Raw genomic sequence first — 18167 nt, 5'->3', positions numbered from 1 at the left:
TTGTACCTGTGCAAACAGCTAGGCACAATTGTAATCCCTTTGCTCCTAAGAAAGCAGGACAGATCCCTCAAAGAGCTGTCTGGCCCCAACGCTGCCTATGCACCAGCTAGCAGAAGATGCTGCACCCCTGAAAATTCATAGCCCTAGCATGTTCCAACTTCAAACTAGGGCAGCTCTGCGCTGGCTGTTAAGCCTTCAAGGAGTCCATAACACGAAACAACGTTGCATGATGGTGAAATTTGTATAATAATGTTGAAACTCATGTTCTAGATGGAGGAAAAATAATGGGAATCATGAAAAATGATGATTATGCAGCCAGGGCAGAGTGGCTGCTGCTAAGGTAACTAATCTCACTAAGTAAAAAGTAATTTAAGTAAAATCCAATTTATCTCTATTACACTGTGGTACTAATGCAATTAACACCTTTTACAATGTTATAGTACACTAATGTCTGTTTATGGTTAGACATTAATTGCTGTTAATATGAGTCTTAATTTCTGCAAGTCCGATAAAGCTTTTGTAGATTAATAATATATAAAAATACACCATTTAAATACAAAATAGGGATCATATTAGTTTGCATTCATTTGTGAATACCAGTGAAGTTCTCTTTTATAACATCCAAGGACTATTAACTTTAATTAGTTTAAATTATTAAAAAAGCTTGAAGATAAACATAGCATGTATAAACATGGGTAATCACATAAACAGGCAGGATATTCTACCTGCAAATGTATCTGTAATATCATTTTGAATGAACAAATTGTGATCATGCAAATGCTGAAGCTGAATCCAGTGCATAATTGCGTGTTTGAATGTTGTTTTGGTTCTGTGCTGGATCCTGGCTTCCAATTGAGCTAGAACATACTGAGAGGAAGTAGAATCTAGTTATAATTATTACATAGGAATCCAAGCACATGACAGCAACTATGCATTCCTGTTTGACACATGTATATTGCGAATATTATGTTTCTGTTCCATCTGTTTACATCAAAGATTTAGCTATGGGTTTATTTTATTTTATATATTTGTTTTTGATTTATAAACAGTAAAAAATGCCACAGGTTTTGAGCACTTTGTCAGTTGTTTAAAATTGCAAACAAAATACAGTTTAATCAGCTCACCCCATTCCCCTAGCAGTTGCCTATAATGAAATAGTAATGCCCACACCCCCCACTCATCTTCAAATCTCCCCTAGTCTTCTTCAAAGGTCAGGTGAAAAAAATGTGCCCTGCAGCATGCCCTGAAAGTTAATAAAGCTGGGTTACCTGGATGGAGAATGCACTTCTAGCAATTCCCTCCGTCATCCAGAGAAGACTCTATGATCAGTGCTTCTGCTGATTGCAACTTCCCACTCATGAGGAGAGAGGTAGGCTCTTCCCAGGTCATTTGGGGTTTTATATGTCCATGCCAGTGCCTTAAAATCCATCTGAAAGCTCACAGATATCCAGTGCAGTGTCTGATGCTCTTTATAGATGCCCTGCTAACCAAGGCAGATGCTTTCTCCACCACTTCCAGCTTCTGAATTTAGTTATGATTCAGCCACTTGTAGAACACATTGCAGTGTCTAACCATGAAGTGCCAATGGCACAGATGATGGAAGTAAGAGCCATCTCCTAAGGATAAGGCTGCACTGCACCTGTCTGGGGAGATAATAATAATATTCCTTCCTGACTATTGCTTCTACCTGATCTAAATGCAGTGTTTGGTTTAACCAGACCCCCAACACTTGAGTTGCCAATAAACACTGAATTCCCTCAATCATGGGGATAGAGAAAATTTCTGCCATTTCTTCTGGTTGTTTCTTCCAACCTACTAGCAGCAGTTATCATACCTAGCTCTAAGTTAATCTCTTCCAATTCCCCAGCCACAGTATAGAGACCATGCTCCCTAATAGGCAGAGAGAAGAAAAGTCATTCTTAAATCTCTTCCTGTGTTTCTTACGATGTAATCCATTGGGCCATTGCTAGACCTAACATGAGTCTGGCAATGGTATACAGAGGAATACTGAACGTTAAAATTTTACAATGGATAATTGATTGGCAGCTGGGCCCTTCTTACTATTTCTCCTCCTGTGTCCCTTCACATCTCAGGTATCGTGTTTCTTCTTTATATATATAAATATATAAAAGCATGCTTTTATATATTTTGCTTTTCTCTTTTCTTTTCTCTGTCTCCCTTTTTCTTGTTTTTGCTGCCCTGGATTGTTCTCTCGCTCCCCAGAATGCGACCTGATGCTCAGGCTGTGAGTCCAGAGGAGCATCCATTGTCAGCTCCGTGGGGCCAGGGCATTCATGAGTACAGCTGAACTGTTTGCTGTTAGAGCAGAGATATGAAACTTTGTCCAGGGAGTTGCTTCCTGAGCCTGTAACCTTCTGCACATGAGTGTTTCCATGGTCACCCACATTAGGGGCCACCATAGAAGAAGGGAGGCAAGGTGTGTTTCAAGAAACTGCCCAACACTTTAACTACAGCAGCATGTTTGCAGTATGAAGTCAGAGTGGATCCAGACTCATGCAGCTTTCTCTACCCCCTCTGCTCTTCTATCTTTCCCTGGCCCTTGTCTTCATCCTTGAACTTGTCTGGCACTTTCCTCAGTGGGGAAAACATTGAGGATACTATAAAGAGTGAAAGTGCTGAGTTATTGTTTTATATATTAATTTACTGTGATATCCTAAGGAGTCAGGGGCACAATTACTATTGAATTTTAATGGCAGTTGGGCAACTAATTCCCTTAGTCCAGTGTTTCCCAAACTTGGGATGCCGCTTGTTCAGGGAAAGCCCCTGACGGGCCGGGCCAGTTTGTTTACCTGCCTCTTCCACAAGCCACGGCCGGTACATCCCTCAGCCTGCGCCATTCCTGCAGCCCCCATTGGCCTGCAGTGGCAAACTGCGGCCAGTGGGAGCCATGATCAGGCGAACCTGCGGACGCGGCAGGTAAACAAACCAGCCCGGCCCAGCAGGGGCTTTCCCTGCACAAGCGGTGTCCCAAGTTTGGGAAACACTGCCTTAGTCTCCTTTGAAAATACTACTCATAACATTTGAATCTAATTGTAGACCAGGCTTCCTGGGCTCTATAGTTTCTGGCCCTGCAGAGAGCTTCTTTTTCCATTGTACTCAGGCAAGCACTTGTGTTGATTGGCAACTGCTCATGGAACTCCTGGGAGGGTGGAATAAAAGCTGGTTGCTGGTGTCCAGTGCCGAAAATACAGTGGAGGCAGGAATTCAGGGAGCTTGAAGTACAACAAATCGGACCTGAGCTTGGAGAAGATGATAGAGAGGCAGGCCCTTAATCATGATTTCTTCTTAAAATCATCCAGAATCACATGATAAACTGTTCTCCCCGGCCATAGTATCTGTGCAACCATTTGCAATAGGATACAGGTTTTGTCACTTGTTTTTCCAAATACGAGTGTGACTGAGGAATGACCCAACTACATTTTTTTGTATCTTGTGAGAAGTCTGTACAAGGAAGTGGTGTCTGAGAAAAGAGGCTGTTACAAGCAGAGAGCACCAGCAATGCTACAGTGATATTATCCCATGTTAGTGGGGAAGCTGTTAAATCAAGACAATGACAGTCAGTGAGGTACAGAACTGTGAACTTTATTGATCATGTCTGTGGGGCTTGAGGATTCACTCTGCAATGACTAATCTTCCAGGGTCCTGTCCCAAAGTCACTGGACTAAGTCTCCAACCAGGATTAGTCTCTCAGAACTGTCTCTTTGGTTGTTACAATGTTCTGGGCAGGAATCGGTAAGGGATTTCCTAATTCTAGCTAACATACTCATTTGAATGCTCTGAAACGTGGGGAGGGGAGCTGGCTTTTGTTTAAAAGAGAGAGAAGTGCTGTGAAGATTTCAGACACCATTGTCTTACTGTGCAGTGTAAAATGGTGTCTTTTTCTTTTGATTACAGTACAGATGATGGAAGCCAGAACATCTCCTTTGGCGCACTAGAGGGCACTGGAGTATTGAAGAAGGAAGGTGCTATATAACAGACATTCCAGAAAATAATGAATGTTTCCTGGTATGAAAAGGGAATGGGGGAGCAGAAGATGGCAGAACAATGACAATTCATTATCGTGCTTCTGAATCCTCGTTTATCTTGAGCATTAAAGTTTATATGGCCCTGAGAGCATCTGAATAAACGACTGCTCTTTAGTCCCCCAAACTGAATCTATCTGATTTTTCCTTGTCAGGTGTTTGCATTTTCCTTGAATACTTTTCATTATAAGTATTAATAGGTTAGGCTTGAGATACTGTTGAACAAAACACCCACTGAGTTCCACCCACTCCTAATACTGGAATCCTGTGGAACTTGGTTTTTCAGCCTCAGCACATCACTTAGCCTCTGCATCCACAATGTGGACCTAATTTAGGTCATTCTTTGTTTAGCACAAGGAATTTTTTGTAAAAGTGCAAACAGGTTTCATTGTCTTTATGTCTTCCCCACTCTGTATTCCCAACCATATTTTTCTGAGTTTATATGGAAATGATATCCAGCTCTCTGCAGTTACAGAAAGAAAATAACAGCCCTCATTAGATGTCGTGACACTTCCCTGTTTCTAAAGGAATGACTCCTCTGCACCGCAGACAGCTCTTAAGGAGGCTGGTTTTAAGCAGGATGCTCAGTGGATTTTAGAAGATACATCTCCCCCATGACTTCAGGGCAGTGAATATATTCAATATTTGGAATTGGAAAGACTGATTTTAAAAGGAGAGGGCAACAGAACTGGAGCTCAGGTTCTGAAGCCCAAGGAGGACTAGTGCAAGCCCTGCTAGCCTGAATCTGTCCACTCAGAATGGGAGGCTTGCTCCCAAATTCCAGAAAGGGTGGAAACAGCTTGTGACCCATCTGGAGGGCTGAGTCACAGAAGGGGGCAGACCACTGTAGGGCAGGGACAATCTGTCAACAGTTGGTGCCAAGATAGAAGAGTGCTTTCTGCTCCCTTGCATGACCACTAGGTAGCAGAGGTGGGGAGCAGATCCTTTTTCTCACACACACCCTTGCATCCCCGCATCGGCTACCTAATGATGTGGGTGGCAACCTGGGGGAGATATAGTCTCCTCAGAGATACCACACCTGCTTCACGCCTGTGGGTGGGATGGGGCAGGGAATGGGTGGAGCCTTGTCTTTGTCCACTCCCCAAATGCACTGGCAACATAGTGGATCAATGCTCCAGGGCATTTATGCTGCACTAGGTATAGAGATGAGTCGGTGCACTTCCACTTGGAGCAAGGGGAACCCAGGAGTAAAAATTTGCATCCTGGGCTGCTCTTTACATCTTTGCTCAGGACTCATGGGAAAGCTCCATGTCACCCCTAAGGAGCTAAAAGAATCTGTGAAAGTGTTTCAAATTGAGAGTGATGCTAAAGTATGTGAAATATATGTACCTGTATCTGGAAGACGGTATTTAAAGCTTCACAAAATAGAACACGCTGATCTGATTGTGCCCAGTGCAATTCAGCAGGGAAAACATGTTCACTTGATGTTGCTAGGTTACCAGCCTTATTTACAGATAGTTAGAAGTTTCCAGAGCAGAGACATTTGAGAAGCTTTGTGAGCAGAAGTAAGAAGGGAGGGGGGAACATCCTAAGGTCGATTTTTTTTTAAACTACATTACACGGTAAGGCCTAGTGTGAAAGAATGGTAAAAGGAGAGGGCAACAGATATGATTGCAGTTCCCTGCAGTTGCAGAGGCTGAACAAATAACTGGCTATGTTATCACTTTTTCCTGGTCCTGCTTTCCTTCCCCTGACCCACACTGTTCATTACATTTTAATTTCTTTACACTTCCACTTCCTCCCTGCAATTGCTTTTCTTCCGCTTTTTAATATATTTTTACTCTGTTGACCTATAGGCATGGGAGATGGGTATCATAGGCTGGGGGAGGCTGTGCCTCCCCAACAGCCAGGGATGGCCCCATCCATGCTCTGCCCCCAGCCCCTCTCCTGCCAGTTCCCCTGTCCCTGTGTTGTGGTTCTAGCAAGGGCTCAGGCTGAGACTGGTGCTGGGGCCATGCCGCCCATCTTCCCGATGCTCTGGGGCTGTGGAGGCTGGGGCCGCACCACCTCCCCTCCCAGTGCTTCAGGGCTGGGGGGCTGGTGCTGCATCACCCACCCTCCCTGTGCTCCCATGCTGGGTGTGCTAGCCTGGGGAGGAGGGTAGGGGGACTCTGAGCTTCTGCGGAGTGTGTGTGTGCATGTACAGAAGGGGTGGGCTTGGGGGCTAGCCTCCCCCAGCCGGCAGTTCACATGCCACCCATGCCTATGGTCCATATTTGTGCTTTATCTCTCTCCATTTCCCTCTCTTGCCTAGCTGCAAGTTCTACCTTATTTCTCGTTCCTCTCTTTCTGTCTGTGTTCTCTCTCTCTGCCTGCTTGTATTTCCAGTCCTTTCATCTGTCTTTGCTTCCTAAGGTCTACTCTCCTATGCTTCACTGCCCACCAGAGACCTCCTCCCACCCCAGGTCTCGTATTCTCCCCCCATTAACCCTCTCTAGGCTTCAGCATTCATCCTATTCCACCTCTCCACTCTCCCTTCCCTTGTCTTCCCTTTCCATTAAGCTTTTCACAGGCCCCTAAATTCTCTTCCCACTGGGCAAGGAACTACCATTGCTATAGCCCTCCTATTATAGCTCTCATCTTAGCTTCCCTCAGCTGTAGCTGGAAGCAGGCATGACTTCCAGTTAGCAGCTGGATGGTGGCTGACAGCCTGAAAGGTAGCTGTTGGGAGGAGAGATGGCCAGTGGTAATAATGCTTTGCAAAATTGAGAGGGGAAAGAGGTGGATGGCTTGTTGGGTAGCCAGATATCCTATGGTTTCAATGAAACTGGATCAAAACCTTGATATCCACAAAACCAGGAAGGATACCACAGTGACTCCAGATTGGAACAATCCCAGTAAACAGGGATGTCCCATCATTCTGTTGCTCAGGTCTTTGTTCTAGCGTGGCAAGCAATGATTTTACTGAACAGAAAGCTTTGGACAGCCAAGAGTGACAAACAAATACAATTATTTATGGCACAAACATTTTTAGTTCCCAGACCTGGAATTAGAACCTAGAGAATGAAAGCATTTGTCTTTCATTTCTATAATCTATGGTCCCAATTCGCATCCACATCGGCCTGTGCACCAGGTTAAGGAAGCTGACTCTGACTTGCTTTAAACAGTGCAGATGAGGCCAAACAATGGTATAAATCATTATAAATCATTCTCTGTCCTAGTTCTGACCTGTCCAAATTGGTCAGCCAGAACTGAGTATACAATGAGTTTAAACATGGTTCCTTGACTCAGGTCAGGCACAAACATTTTTAGTTCCCAGACCTGGAATTAGAACCTAGAGAATGAAAGCATTTGTCTTTCATTTCTATAATCTATGGTCCCAATTTGCATCCACATCGGTCTGTGCACCAGGTTAAGGAAGCTGACTCTGATTTGCTTTAAACAGTGCAGATGAGGCCAAACAACGGTATAAATCATTATAAATCATTCTCTGTCCTAGTTCTGACCTGTCCAAATTGGTCAGCCAGAACTGAGTATACAATGAGTTTAAACATGGTTCCTTGACTTAGGTCATGGATCAGTGTTTCTAGCAGTGCAAACTGAGAGTAGAATTTGGGCTTTCTTAAAATTGTGTGAAAAAAGTTATATTAATATATAACTAAAGATAGAGCTGTTTCAAAATGTCTATAGTAAGCTTCTCCATTCATTTAAATCTTACTGGATACTGAGTGGGCTTTCCCAGGTTCACCCTCCTGACTAATCTCTTATTTTTGTTGCTGCATTAATCTGAAAAAAAGACATACCATTTCCCTAAATAAAAACTGCTCAGGCTTGCAAAGACTGAACAAAGGCTGATTTCTTGCTGCCTACCGACTAATCAGTGAGAGGGGAGAAAGATATCAGAGCTATTTTTGTGTTTGGAATCACAGACTCTATCCTATGATTCCATTATGCTGAAATAACTCGTTCATCACCCAATCAAACTTGTTCAGTCTAAAAAAGGTTAATTAAAAATGCAGGACAAAGAGTCCCTTTTGTGAGCTACAGTGATTCAGCATCTGGAAAGTTTTGTAAAGTTTCTGTTCCCTTTGAGAGGATGGCATTCAAATGATGGCAAGCCAATAGGCTGCATATAGTATGGTACAGATGGAGAACTTTGTTTAGATATCATTCTGGTATGATAGAGGTAATCTGCAAAGAAAGCATCTGTGGCTCAGTTTGCACTGCTGCATAAAGGAATGAATAGATATAAGGCACCCTGGGATGAGGTGTACAAAGCCCCAACTGGAGAGGGCTTAGAACCTCTGGGTCTAGGTAGCTCCACCCCATTACACCTGAAATGCATGCACAAGCTGGAGGAGGAGCTTAAAAAGTGACCAGAGTAGCTTACATGCAAGTAGCTAGTGGAGGTGAATGGATCTATATTCTGAAGCTCTGCAAAAAGAGTACTATGAGAGGCCTAATTGCTGGGGCTTTTGCTTCTTGATGGTCTACCCAACCTGCTGAGGGCAAAGGATGCTGGGCATTTGAAAGGTTGGAGACTTATTATTTGATTTATTTTGTTATGTCTTTGCTATTTCCTGTTGTGTGGAGAGGCTGATAGGAAGTGAGTCAGGGTGCAGGACTCAACTATGTACCTTTGGGAAATGGATTAGAATCTGCTGGAGAAGGTGTGCTAGGTATCCTCTACCCACCCCCAACAGGGCTGGTGGTGAAAAGCCTATATCTGCTATCAGACAGCCAGGAGTAGCAAGACCCTGATCAGGGCATCCTGATTCTGGGACTTTGGCTTGGTGAAGTTTAACTAGCCTTTGTGGAATGCTTTGGATATGTCTATGCAATATTTTGACTTGAGCCTCTCAGCCTGGATCAACAGACTCAGGCTAGCAGGGCTCATACCACTGCTCTAAAAATAGCTATGTGGGCAGCTCTTTGAAGTCCTGGCTTGAACTGGAGCTCAGATTCTGAAGCCCAAGGAGGACTAGTGTAAGCCCTGCTAGCCTGAATCTGTCCACTCAGAATGGGAGGCTTACTCCCAAATTCCAGAAAGGGTGGAAACAGCTTGTGACCCATCTGGAGGGCTGAGTCACAGAAGGGGGCAGACCACTGTAGGGCAGGAACAATCTATCAACAGATGGTGCCAAGATAGAAGAGTGCCTTCTGCTCCCTTGCCTGACCACTAGGTGGCAGAGGTGGGGAGTGGATCCTTTCTCACACACACACCCTTGCATCGGCTACCTAATAATGTGGGTGGCAACCTGAGGGAGATATAGTCTCCTCAGAGATGCCACACCTGCTTCACGCCTGTGGGTGGGATGGGGCAGAGAATGGGTGGAGCCTTGTCTTTGTCCACTCCCCAAATGCACTGGCAACATAGTGGATCAATGCTCCAGGGCATTTATGCTGCACTAGGTATAGAGATGAGTCGGTGCACTTCCACTTGGAGCAAGGGGAACCCAGGAGTAAAAATCTGCATCCTGGGCTGCTTTTTACATCTTTGCTCAGGGCTCATGGGAAAGCCCCACGTCACCGCTAAGGAGCTAAAAGAATCTGTGAAAGTGTTTCAAATTGAGAGTGATGCTAAAGTATGTGAAATATATGTACCTGTACCTGGAAGACCGTGTTTAAAGCTTCACAAAATAAAACATGCTGATCTGATAGTGCCCAGTGCAATTCAGCAGGGAAAACATGTTCACTTGATGTTGCTAGGTTACCAGCCTTATTTACAGATAGTTAGAAGTTTCCAGAGCAGAGACATTTGAGAAGCTTTGTGAGCAGAAGTAAGAAGGGAGGGGGGAACATCCTAAGGTCGATTTTTTTTTTAAACTACATTACGTGGTAAGACCTAGTGTGAAAGAATGGTGAAGACAGTGAGAAGCAGTGCAACACAGAACTAGAAGTGTCACACTCTAAGTAGTTCAGACTTCAGAAGACATTGTTAGATGAGAGAGAAAGGTGTAGGAGTGAGGCAAAAATAGTGTAAATATTATATGTTGCTTTAATTGATTTGTATGTAACCAGCTTAGCAAGATTCAGCAGCCAGAAAAGGAGAATTGTAAACATGGAGCACAAGAACACTACACAAATATGCCTGCTAAAAGCAGGGTGTAAATTGGTGTTGCTCCATTATAATCAATGCAGTTAAGCCAATTTACTTCAATTGAAGATTGGGCCCTTTGTCTTTTGCCTGGCATGTGCAAGATGGAAGTGAAATCTGCAGAGAATGAGGGATGGAGACTAAGATCAGGCTTTTTCCCAGAGTGATGATGTATGAGCAGAAGCCCCTTTTAGGAAGGGGCCTAGAGAACTGACAAAGCTGACCCAAAGAGGATTGAACAAGTGAATTACCACAACCATTTGGTCCTATCATAGAGAAAGTAGCGGGCAGACTAGAAGGATCCACATTTGGGATGTGTGTGCTGTGAGAGACTGGGATGAACTTCTCGATGAGGCTTGTTGGCTGACACTTCTCTTGCCTGGTCTCAACCTTAAAGTTGAATGTAGTGTTTATGTGGAAAATGTGAACAAAATCCACCTTGCCATATTGGAGTTATGCCAGCTTCATACATATTTGCTTTCTGCTTAAAAAATGGCTTCCAGATTTATTTTTCTCTTGATTAATCTTAAAAACTTGTTTTTCAGATAAAGAAGCTATGTCTTTATCTGCTCATATTTAGGCATGATTGTTCCAGGGGGCACAGTGGATGGACTCCTCTCCCCACACAATGCCACACAACTTTGTGAGGTGCCACTTATAACCCCTAGCCAAGTCAGCTGACTCTGCAGGCCAGGCAATAGGCCACTTTGTAAAATTGTGTCCTGGGCTAATAAAACAGCTTGGCTGAAAATAAATTTGTCTCAATTTATGGAATATGACTCCACCAAACACAGATCAGAAAATCTAGTCCTACCAGAACAACACTGATGATTAAAGCTCCTAGAATCAGATTTTCAAAGCCACATACAAGACTTGATTAAATCCTTTAGGCAGTTTTGAAAATGGCAGCCTTAATACCGAAATATGTGAGAAATAGGGTTTTCTTTGCTTTTTTTCCTATTGTTTCCCAAATGCATATGTAAACATACCTTGAAAAGAATAGTATAATCTTTTACAATACAGTAGTTGCATACAGTTAGTCTTAATTACTCCATCAGACCTACTATAATTGACTCTAAAATGTTTGCTTGTTCTAACTGGGGACTAAACTGAGGTAGTTGGGAATAGCACAAATGCTGAAATCTGAGTGTTAAAACCAATCAGAGTGTAGGAATCTGAATACTGCCTGGTTACTAAAATCTCCCACATATTGTGAGTCAGATATTGGACTGTGCCTCTGCAATCTGATTGGCTGGGGCCATTCAATTTCAGTGTGATACAGTGCTGGAGAATGAGAGAGAGAAAGTAAAAAACAAACAAATGTGTGAATAGCCTATTCTGCTGGTTTGTAGCTTGCATGAATTAACATCTGTCATGTAAACATTTTAGACTCTGTTGCTCGAGAAGCTTGAGTTGTGCTGGAAAGTGGTAGTAGCTATAGGAATTGTACCAAATTCTGCTCTGTTAACTCTGCAATTCCATCTGAAATAACTTCCTGGCTTCACTAGAGTTCTCCTGGTGCATGGCCATATAACTGAGAACAGAGTTTGGCTTAGTTCATTCAGAGGCACAGGGGAGTGGGAACAATTTTTAACAGGCAGAGCTGGTGCTGCATCTTAAGGCCAGCTGGTGTGGAGTGTGAGCATGGGCTATCACCTGACTGAGCTTAATGAAGGAATCATTGGGTGAAATTGTATGGTCTGTGTTATGCAGCAGGTCTGAGTAGATGATTGTAATAGCCCTTTCTGGCCTTTAAGTTTGAGCTTTCATTTAGAAATCCCCCTTTGGGGTGTCTAGAGTAGTAAAAGCACTAGCATTCTGGGGACTCAAACCACCAAATCTTGGCTACCTCCTGCAGAAGTGTACTGGGACTTGATCTTGCAAGGTGCTCAGCATTCTGGTCATGAACCACCTGGTTAACTTGAAGCATCTGTCTCATCCCATTTCAGTGGAAATATTCAAGTGCTTAAAATTAAGCACATGCTTCTGTGCTTTACTGGTCTGGAGATAGAGCACCTTGCAAGATGAAGCCCTACCTGGTGAAGGAACCTCTTGTGGCCTCTCCTCAGAGCACTCTTTGCAGGGAAATCAGAACAGGCCTTTACTTTTTAGTCAGATTTGTAATTAAAAACACATAATTGTACATGGGAACCAGATAAGGGTGCCACATTTTCAAAGCTCATTAGGTATCTAAAGATGCAAATAGGTTTCTAGTAAGGCTTTGAAAAGCACCTAGGTACCTAACAAGTTTTAAAAAAATCTGGCCCTAAGCGACTTCGTTGGAGTTTTCAGTGACAGTGGAGATTGATTTGGCTAAACTGTTAATATTGAAGTGCCATTTCTCTAGTTTTTAGTTTGATGTGAGTAATCACACAGCAGCCCAGTGACTGAATATGGATGTTTGTATCAGATATTTGGTTTTTTCTTTAAAGTTTAATGCTTGCTATAAGGTGTTTTTTTCTGGACAAAAGCTCTTGTTCCTGTGCACTGGTGTATGGTGTTTGTTATATCCTATTTATTACAGATGCTCCATCAAGCACTACAATTTAGTCAGGTCTATACTCACTGCAGCCAATTGCCTAACAAGAATACACTTTGCTTTATCAGTCAACAACAAAATCCCATTTGGAATACTAATATCTAGTCCTTTCTTTGTTCCTTTATTCTTTCTTTGAAAAGCCTGAATACATTATACATTAGCACCCAGATTTTAATCTCATGTGTAAATCAGGATACAGCCACAGAAGAACTACACTGGTATAAATGAGATCAGATTTGGGCCCAGTTACTCTGGGTTGATACTTTACTAAATGGGGACCAAATCTGGCCTGTTATGTAGTCTGAAACAGAAATACACCACTGTAATTTTATTAATTTATTATCAGCTTTGTAAGGGGTTTTTCCCTGAACATCAAGGACTCATAAGAAATAAAAAGGCACTTGTAATGGTCAGAAATACTGATAGGAAATCTATCTATAAAAGTTTTCTGTAACAATCATCACGGTCATATTGAAGTTTTGTGGGTCTTTTTTTACAGGTAAATTAAATCTTCATAGTAAGGCCCTAGAAGACTTCACAGAATGTCCTCCCCTTCTCTCCCATCCCTGGTTACAAGGGACTGCTTGGGGAATACATCTACTTTTTTTTTTTTTTTTTCTTAAACCCACCACTCTATTATGGTGGAAATGCTTTGTAAAAGAGATGGAACTTCCAGGTTATTTTGAAGATGGTCAGATTCTGGCTTAGTCTGTTGGTCTCTGGATGTTCCTCTGAGTGCCTTGTCCAGGAATGTTTTCCCTTATGGGCTTTGCCAGCTGTATTTATTAGGGCTGATAGAAAATTTATCAAAACTAAGCAAACATGCAAAAATGTTCATGTTAAGTATCTGCTTTACTAGGTAAACAATTGCTTTCTTTTTGTTTAAAAAGCAACATTTTGTTGGGTTGGTTGCTTTTTTTTGTGGTAAGGAAAATATTGAACTCTTTGTTTTGGCTTTGAGCTGAAAAGTTTGGGGTTATTTGGTTTAACTCTCCCCGCAGTATTTTATGATCTTGCTGGGTCATGGTTGGAGCAATCGTCATTGATTTTGCTTGGCCCTGATCCACTGATAGCTTAGATGAAGAGGACCCAGGCCTTAAACTGGTAATGGAAGTGGGCTGAGAGCCAATGGAGGCATTGGAGCGTATAGATGACATGTTCATGGCTTGTCCCATTGAGAATGCAAACAACTTAACGCTGCACCAGCTGGAGTCTCTGCATTGCATACACATTCAGTCCTAGGTGCAGTGCATTCCAATAATGTAGTGTAGCGGTGACAAATGAGTAGATCGCTGTGGACAAATCTTCATCCAGGAGGAAGGGGCAAAATTTCATTAGCTGCAGATGAAACCATCTTTGTCATTAATGCTACTTGATCATTAAGAGATTAGTGATGAGTTGCATAGGACCCTGAGTCTTTGCACCAATCTACAGAATGTGGAGGCTTCCTACTTCTACTTTCACGAGCCTGGAAAGTGCAGATCTCTTTTACAGGAGGTTATTTCGATATTTTTAAGGGCTTCTTGAGCTGCAATGGCTGTGATGGGGCAAACCCCATCAGGGTGAAGTGTTTCATAAAGTGTGGGCTAATTTTTAGAGTTTCTGCTTCTGCAAGTTTCTTTGTTCAGTACACCTTTGCTATAATGAACCTGTTGGGATCCAAACCTTTTCTTTTATTGCCAGGGCTTTTTTATAGCAAAAGGGAAATCAAAATGGACCATAAACTGTTGGAGTGAGTTAATGAGGTAGCTTTAGATAAAGGTGTTAGCTTTATTAATAATAATTATAATAACTAAGGCTACAAGTTGGTCACAGAGGGCGATTTTTAGGTGACCTCCGCACTGTCAGCCCCCACAGCAGCAGGGTTCCAGCTTCAGTGGATAAAATTGTGCACACATGTGCAACATCCTTTCCCGCCCCCCTCCCCCCAACGATTGTTGGGATCCAGGGTCCGGATTCATTATAGGCAAAAGTTTGTAATAATGAAGTGTGTTCTAGCGAGAGTGTACTTGATCTAGTTGAGCTTTCCTAAATTCCAGTTTGCATTGACTGGGGATCTGGACCTTCATTTCTCTTTTCTCCAGGAACCCAGAACAGTCAAATTGCAGTAATGGAAGAGAAGAAGAAAAGAGAGCTGCACATCTCCAAAAATCCACATCAAGTCCCTTAAATATACATATATTATAGTAACGAAGGCTTTTAGTCTCATTTTGTGTTCAATGTCAAATGGTAAAATTGTTGCCCTAATACTGTGCAAGCCACAGGAATAATTTTCCAAGCAAGAGAATCATTTTCCTATTCAGTGCTTTTTCTTTTAAGATTCTTGTTTTGTGTGTGCTAATTTGGAGAAGTAATCAGATGCAAGTAGGCTACCCTTATGTGAACTGGGTTTAAGTAGGGCGACTTCTGAAATTTGGCTTTCAACACAATCTCAGAAAAAAGAAAGGATCCTTAAATTTTGTGCAAAGTAATCCTGGTGTTTTGTATTATATTATAGAATCATAGAATATCAGGGTTGGAAGGGACCTCAGGAGTTCATCTAGTCCAACCCCCTGCTCAAAGCAGGACCAATGCTTTGGTATACTGCTAAGTTTAACCACAATTCTAAAGAAGAATCATGTTTTCAAGTGTTTTTTCATAACCTGATTTTAAATTAATAAGCTTCAAAAGACTCCATGGTTTGATTATTTTCTATTCAGCACCTAGTTGTTTGTCTGAAACTCTTGGCTTTGTAGATTTGTGCATGCATACACATAGGGAGTGGGGGAACTACTTAAACTTTTTGAATCTCAGAAATAACTTGTTTAAAATTTTGGGTGAAAATTTGGGTCTTATTTCATGTAAATGAGTTCAGCCAAATGTAATTTAAAATATCTCCTGTTTGATTTCCTCTTCAAAAAATACAATACAAGGAGGATATTGTCCTGTTTTAGGCATAGTAAAACCAAGGTGTGAGCATACAAATTACTGAATGGCAACACAAAAGAGAAAAACTGTGCCCTGCTTCTTCCCTCCCTCCCACCAGCTGTGAAGCACAGAATAGTCAGACCAAAATGCCTGGATCCAAACTCTTCTGAAGTTAGAATGACTTTTACAGCTGATGTCTATAATAAACTGAACTCAGACCCTTGAAGTCCCTTTGAGCAGGGGGCTGGCCTAGATGACCTCCTGAGGTCTCTTCCAACCCTGATCTTCTATGATTCTAAGTCTAGGCCAGATCTACATCTGAACTTTGCAGCTCAGACCTATTTCATATGCAGAAGTTGTCCTTTAGAATTTCTCCAGCAGTTATCCTGCCATGTCCTTTACGCTTGATATCCAGAGAGAAAGGTGGTGTATCTCTGATGGTGAGATTCTCAGGGTATATCTGCATTGTAATTAAAAACCCGCAGCTGGTCCCTGTCAGCTGACTTGGGCTAAGGAACTGTTTTATTGCTGTGTGGACGTTTGGGTTCTGGCTGGAGCCTGGGACCCTCCCTTTGTGGGGTCTGAGTGTGGGGTCCAGCCAGAGCCTGAACATCTACCTTGCAATTAAAGAGCTCCAGATCCCAAGTCAGCTGATATGGGTCAGCCATGGGGGTTTAATTGCAGTGTAGACATCTGTACTAGAAATGAGCTAAGTGTTTTTTGTAATGAGCGGTGGTGTGGTTTTTTTTGTTTTTTTCCCCCCTCTCCACAGAGGGTATTAGAAAGGACATTAAGGTTATGTCTACACTTGGAGCTAGGGGTGTAAATTCCCAGCTCTCATAGACATGCTCATGCTAGCTGTCAGAGAGGTAGCACGCTAAAAATAATAGTGTAGATACAGTGGCATGGGCAGCAGTTATCAGTGGCACAGGGTAGCTGCCCTAAGAACGTACTCTGGAGTCCAGAGAGTTTGTACTTGGGGTGACTAGCCTCTGCCACCACTGCCCAAATGACTACAGCTATATTACCATTTTTAGTGTGCTAGGTCAATGGGAGTGAGTGAGAGTATGTGTATGTATTTTCCCATGCTGCCGAGTTGGTGACCTGAAAGTAGGCTATTTTTTCTATATATGAAAGCAATTCCATCTCTTTACTTGTCTTATCTGTCCCTCAAGCCAAAATGTCCACCTGGGCTGTTTGGGTGTGGTGCATGCTCACCAACTCCAGTTGCTGTTGTACTTTTGCACAGCTCAGCAATCTACCACTGCCATTTCACAATAAGCCCTTCAGAGCCAGCACTGTAACACTATAGGGAACAATATAAATAATGGAAGTTTATCCATTTTATCCCATGGAAACATTGGTAGAGAGTAGCTGGATTTTAACCCAGATGTAAAGCAGAAAGAATATTGCAAGCTTTCATTTAGCTGAGACACTTGTTAATTCTCCAACAAAGTCTGAAGTAATATTTGTCACAACCTTGCCCCATCTACCCTCTGGATAGACCCCTGTCCGTGAGTAGACCTCATCTCTGGATCATGTGCTTCTAATAGGCAGCAGGTTTAAAAACGGAAGTATTTCTTCACACAACTCACAGTGTGTGGAACTCATTGCCAGGGAATGTTGTGAAGGCCAAAACTATAATGTGGCTCAAGAAAGAATTAGATCAGTTTATAGAGGATGGGTCCATCAATGGCTATTAGCCAAGATGGTCAGGATGCAACCCCATGCTCTAGGGGTCCCTTGCCTCTGATTGCCAGAAGCTGAGTGGATGACTGGGGATGGCTTACTGGACGATTTTCTGTTCATTCCCTCTGAAGCACCTGGCACTGGCCACTGTTAGAAGATAGGATACTGGGCTAGATGGACCATTGGTCTGACCCAGAATGGCCGTTTCTATGTTCTTAATGGCCCTCCCCATAGAAAACTCATTTTCCAGAAGGGGAGTCATTCAACATCGATGGCTCTGTCAGCTTCTCAGACATAGTGTTTCTATTAGGTAGCAAGCCTCTGCTACAAAATGGGTGCTCTAAAGAATCCACGAAGGAGGTTGCAATGCAACATACAGGACACCTCCAAAATGAAGGTTACAGTACAAAGTAGAGCCCCTGAAACAAAATGAGCTTCACCAAACATGGAGTTCACAGTTTGACGTAGATGTATCCCCACGCTGTTTCAACACCCTTTTCCCTGTTGTGGACGTACATTTATCTGGAATATTAATGTTTGAAGAGCTGAAATCATTGACTTTTTATTTCAACAGGTCTCTAAACATTAGTTTTATTAATCTAACTCTCAGCAATCAGATTACTCTGTTTGAAATGTACCCAACTGAGAATGTGCCATACAAGAACTGTTTTGGGAGCAGCACAGGCAATTGCATTTAGGGAAGGATGCAAACTGGTCAATGTGACAAGACTAGTATTTAGTTCTGAAGACATGTAAAGTTGCTCCTAATGAGATGCACAATCCATCTTGCACATGCCTCACTGACTAAACATACTGTAGGCGGTAGTGTTGTAGCCATGTTTGTCCCAGGATATTACAAAAAGGTGTGTAAGGTAATATCTCTTATTGGACCAGCTTTTGCTGGTGAAAGAGACAACCTTTCAAGCTAAAC

General features: G+C 42.6%; 1 long non-coding RNA gene across 2 annotated transcripts; it reads left to right on the top strand.

Moving 5' to 3' along the window:
* Positions 1-1216: 1216 nt before the first annotated feature.
* LOC122459891 lies at positions 1217-14717 on the top strand. 2 transcript variants are annotated; one of them, XR_006280852.1, is made up of 4 exons: positions 1223-1369; positions 3660-3753; positions 3916-4026; positions 13140-14717. It is a non-coding gene; the product is annotated as an uncharacterized LOC122459891 (long non-coding RNA). The 2 variants fall into 2 exon arrangements; XR_006280851.1 differs by lacking the exon at positions 13140-14717 and having other exon boundaries at positions 1217-1369; positions 3916-4164.
* The last annotated feature ends 3450 nt before the right edge of the window (positions 14718-18167 follow it).

This window comes from Dermochelys coriacea, chromosome 4, assembly GCF_009764565.3.
Source record: "Dermochelys coriacea isolate rDerCor1 chromosome 4, rDerCor1.pri.v4, whole genome shotgun sequence".
In the NCBI taxonomy this organism is placed as follows: domain Eukaryota; kingdom Metazoa; phylum Chordata; order Testudines; family Dermochelyidae; genus Dermochelys; species Dermochelys coriacea.
The sequence above is the reverse complement of the archived record's forward strand: the minus strand, read 5'-3'. Positions and strand labels throughout refer to the sequence as shown.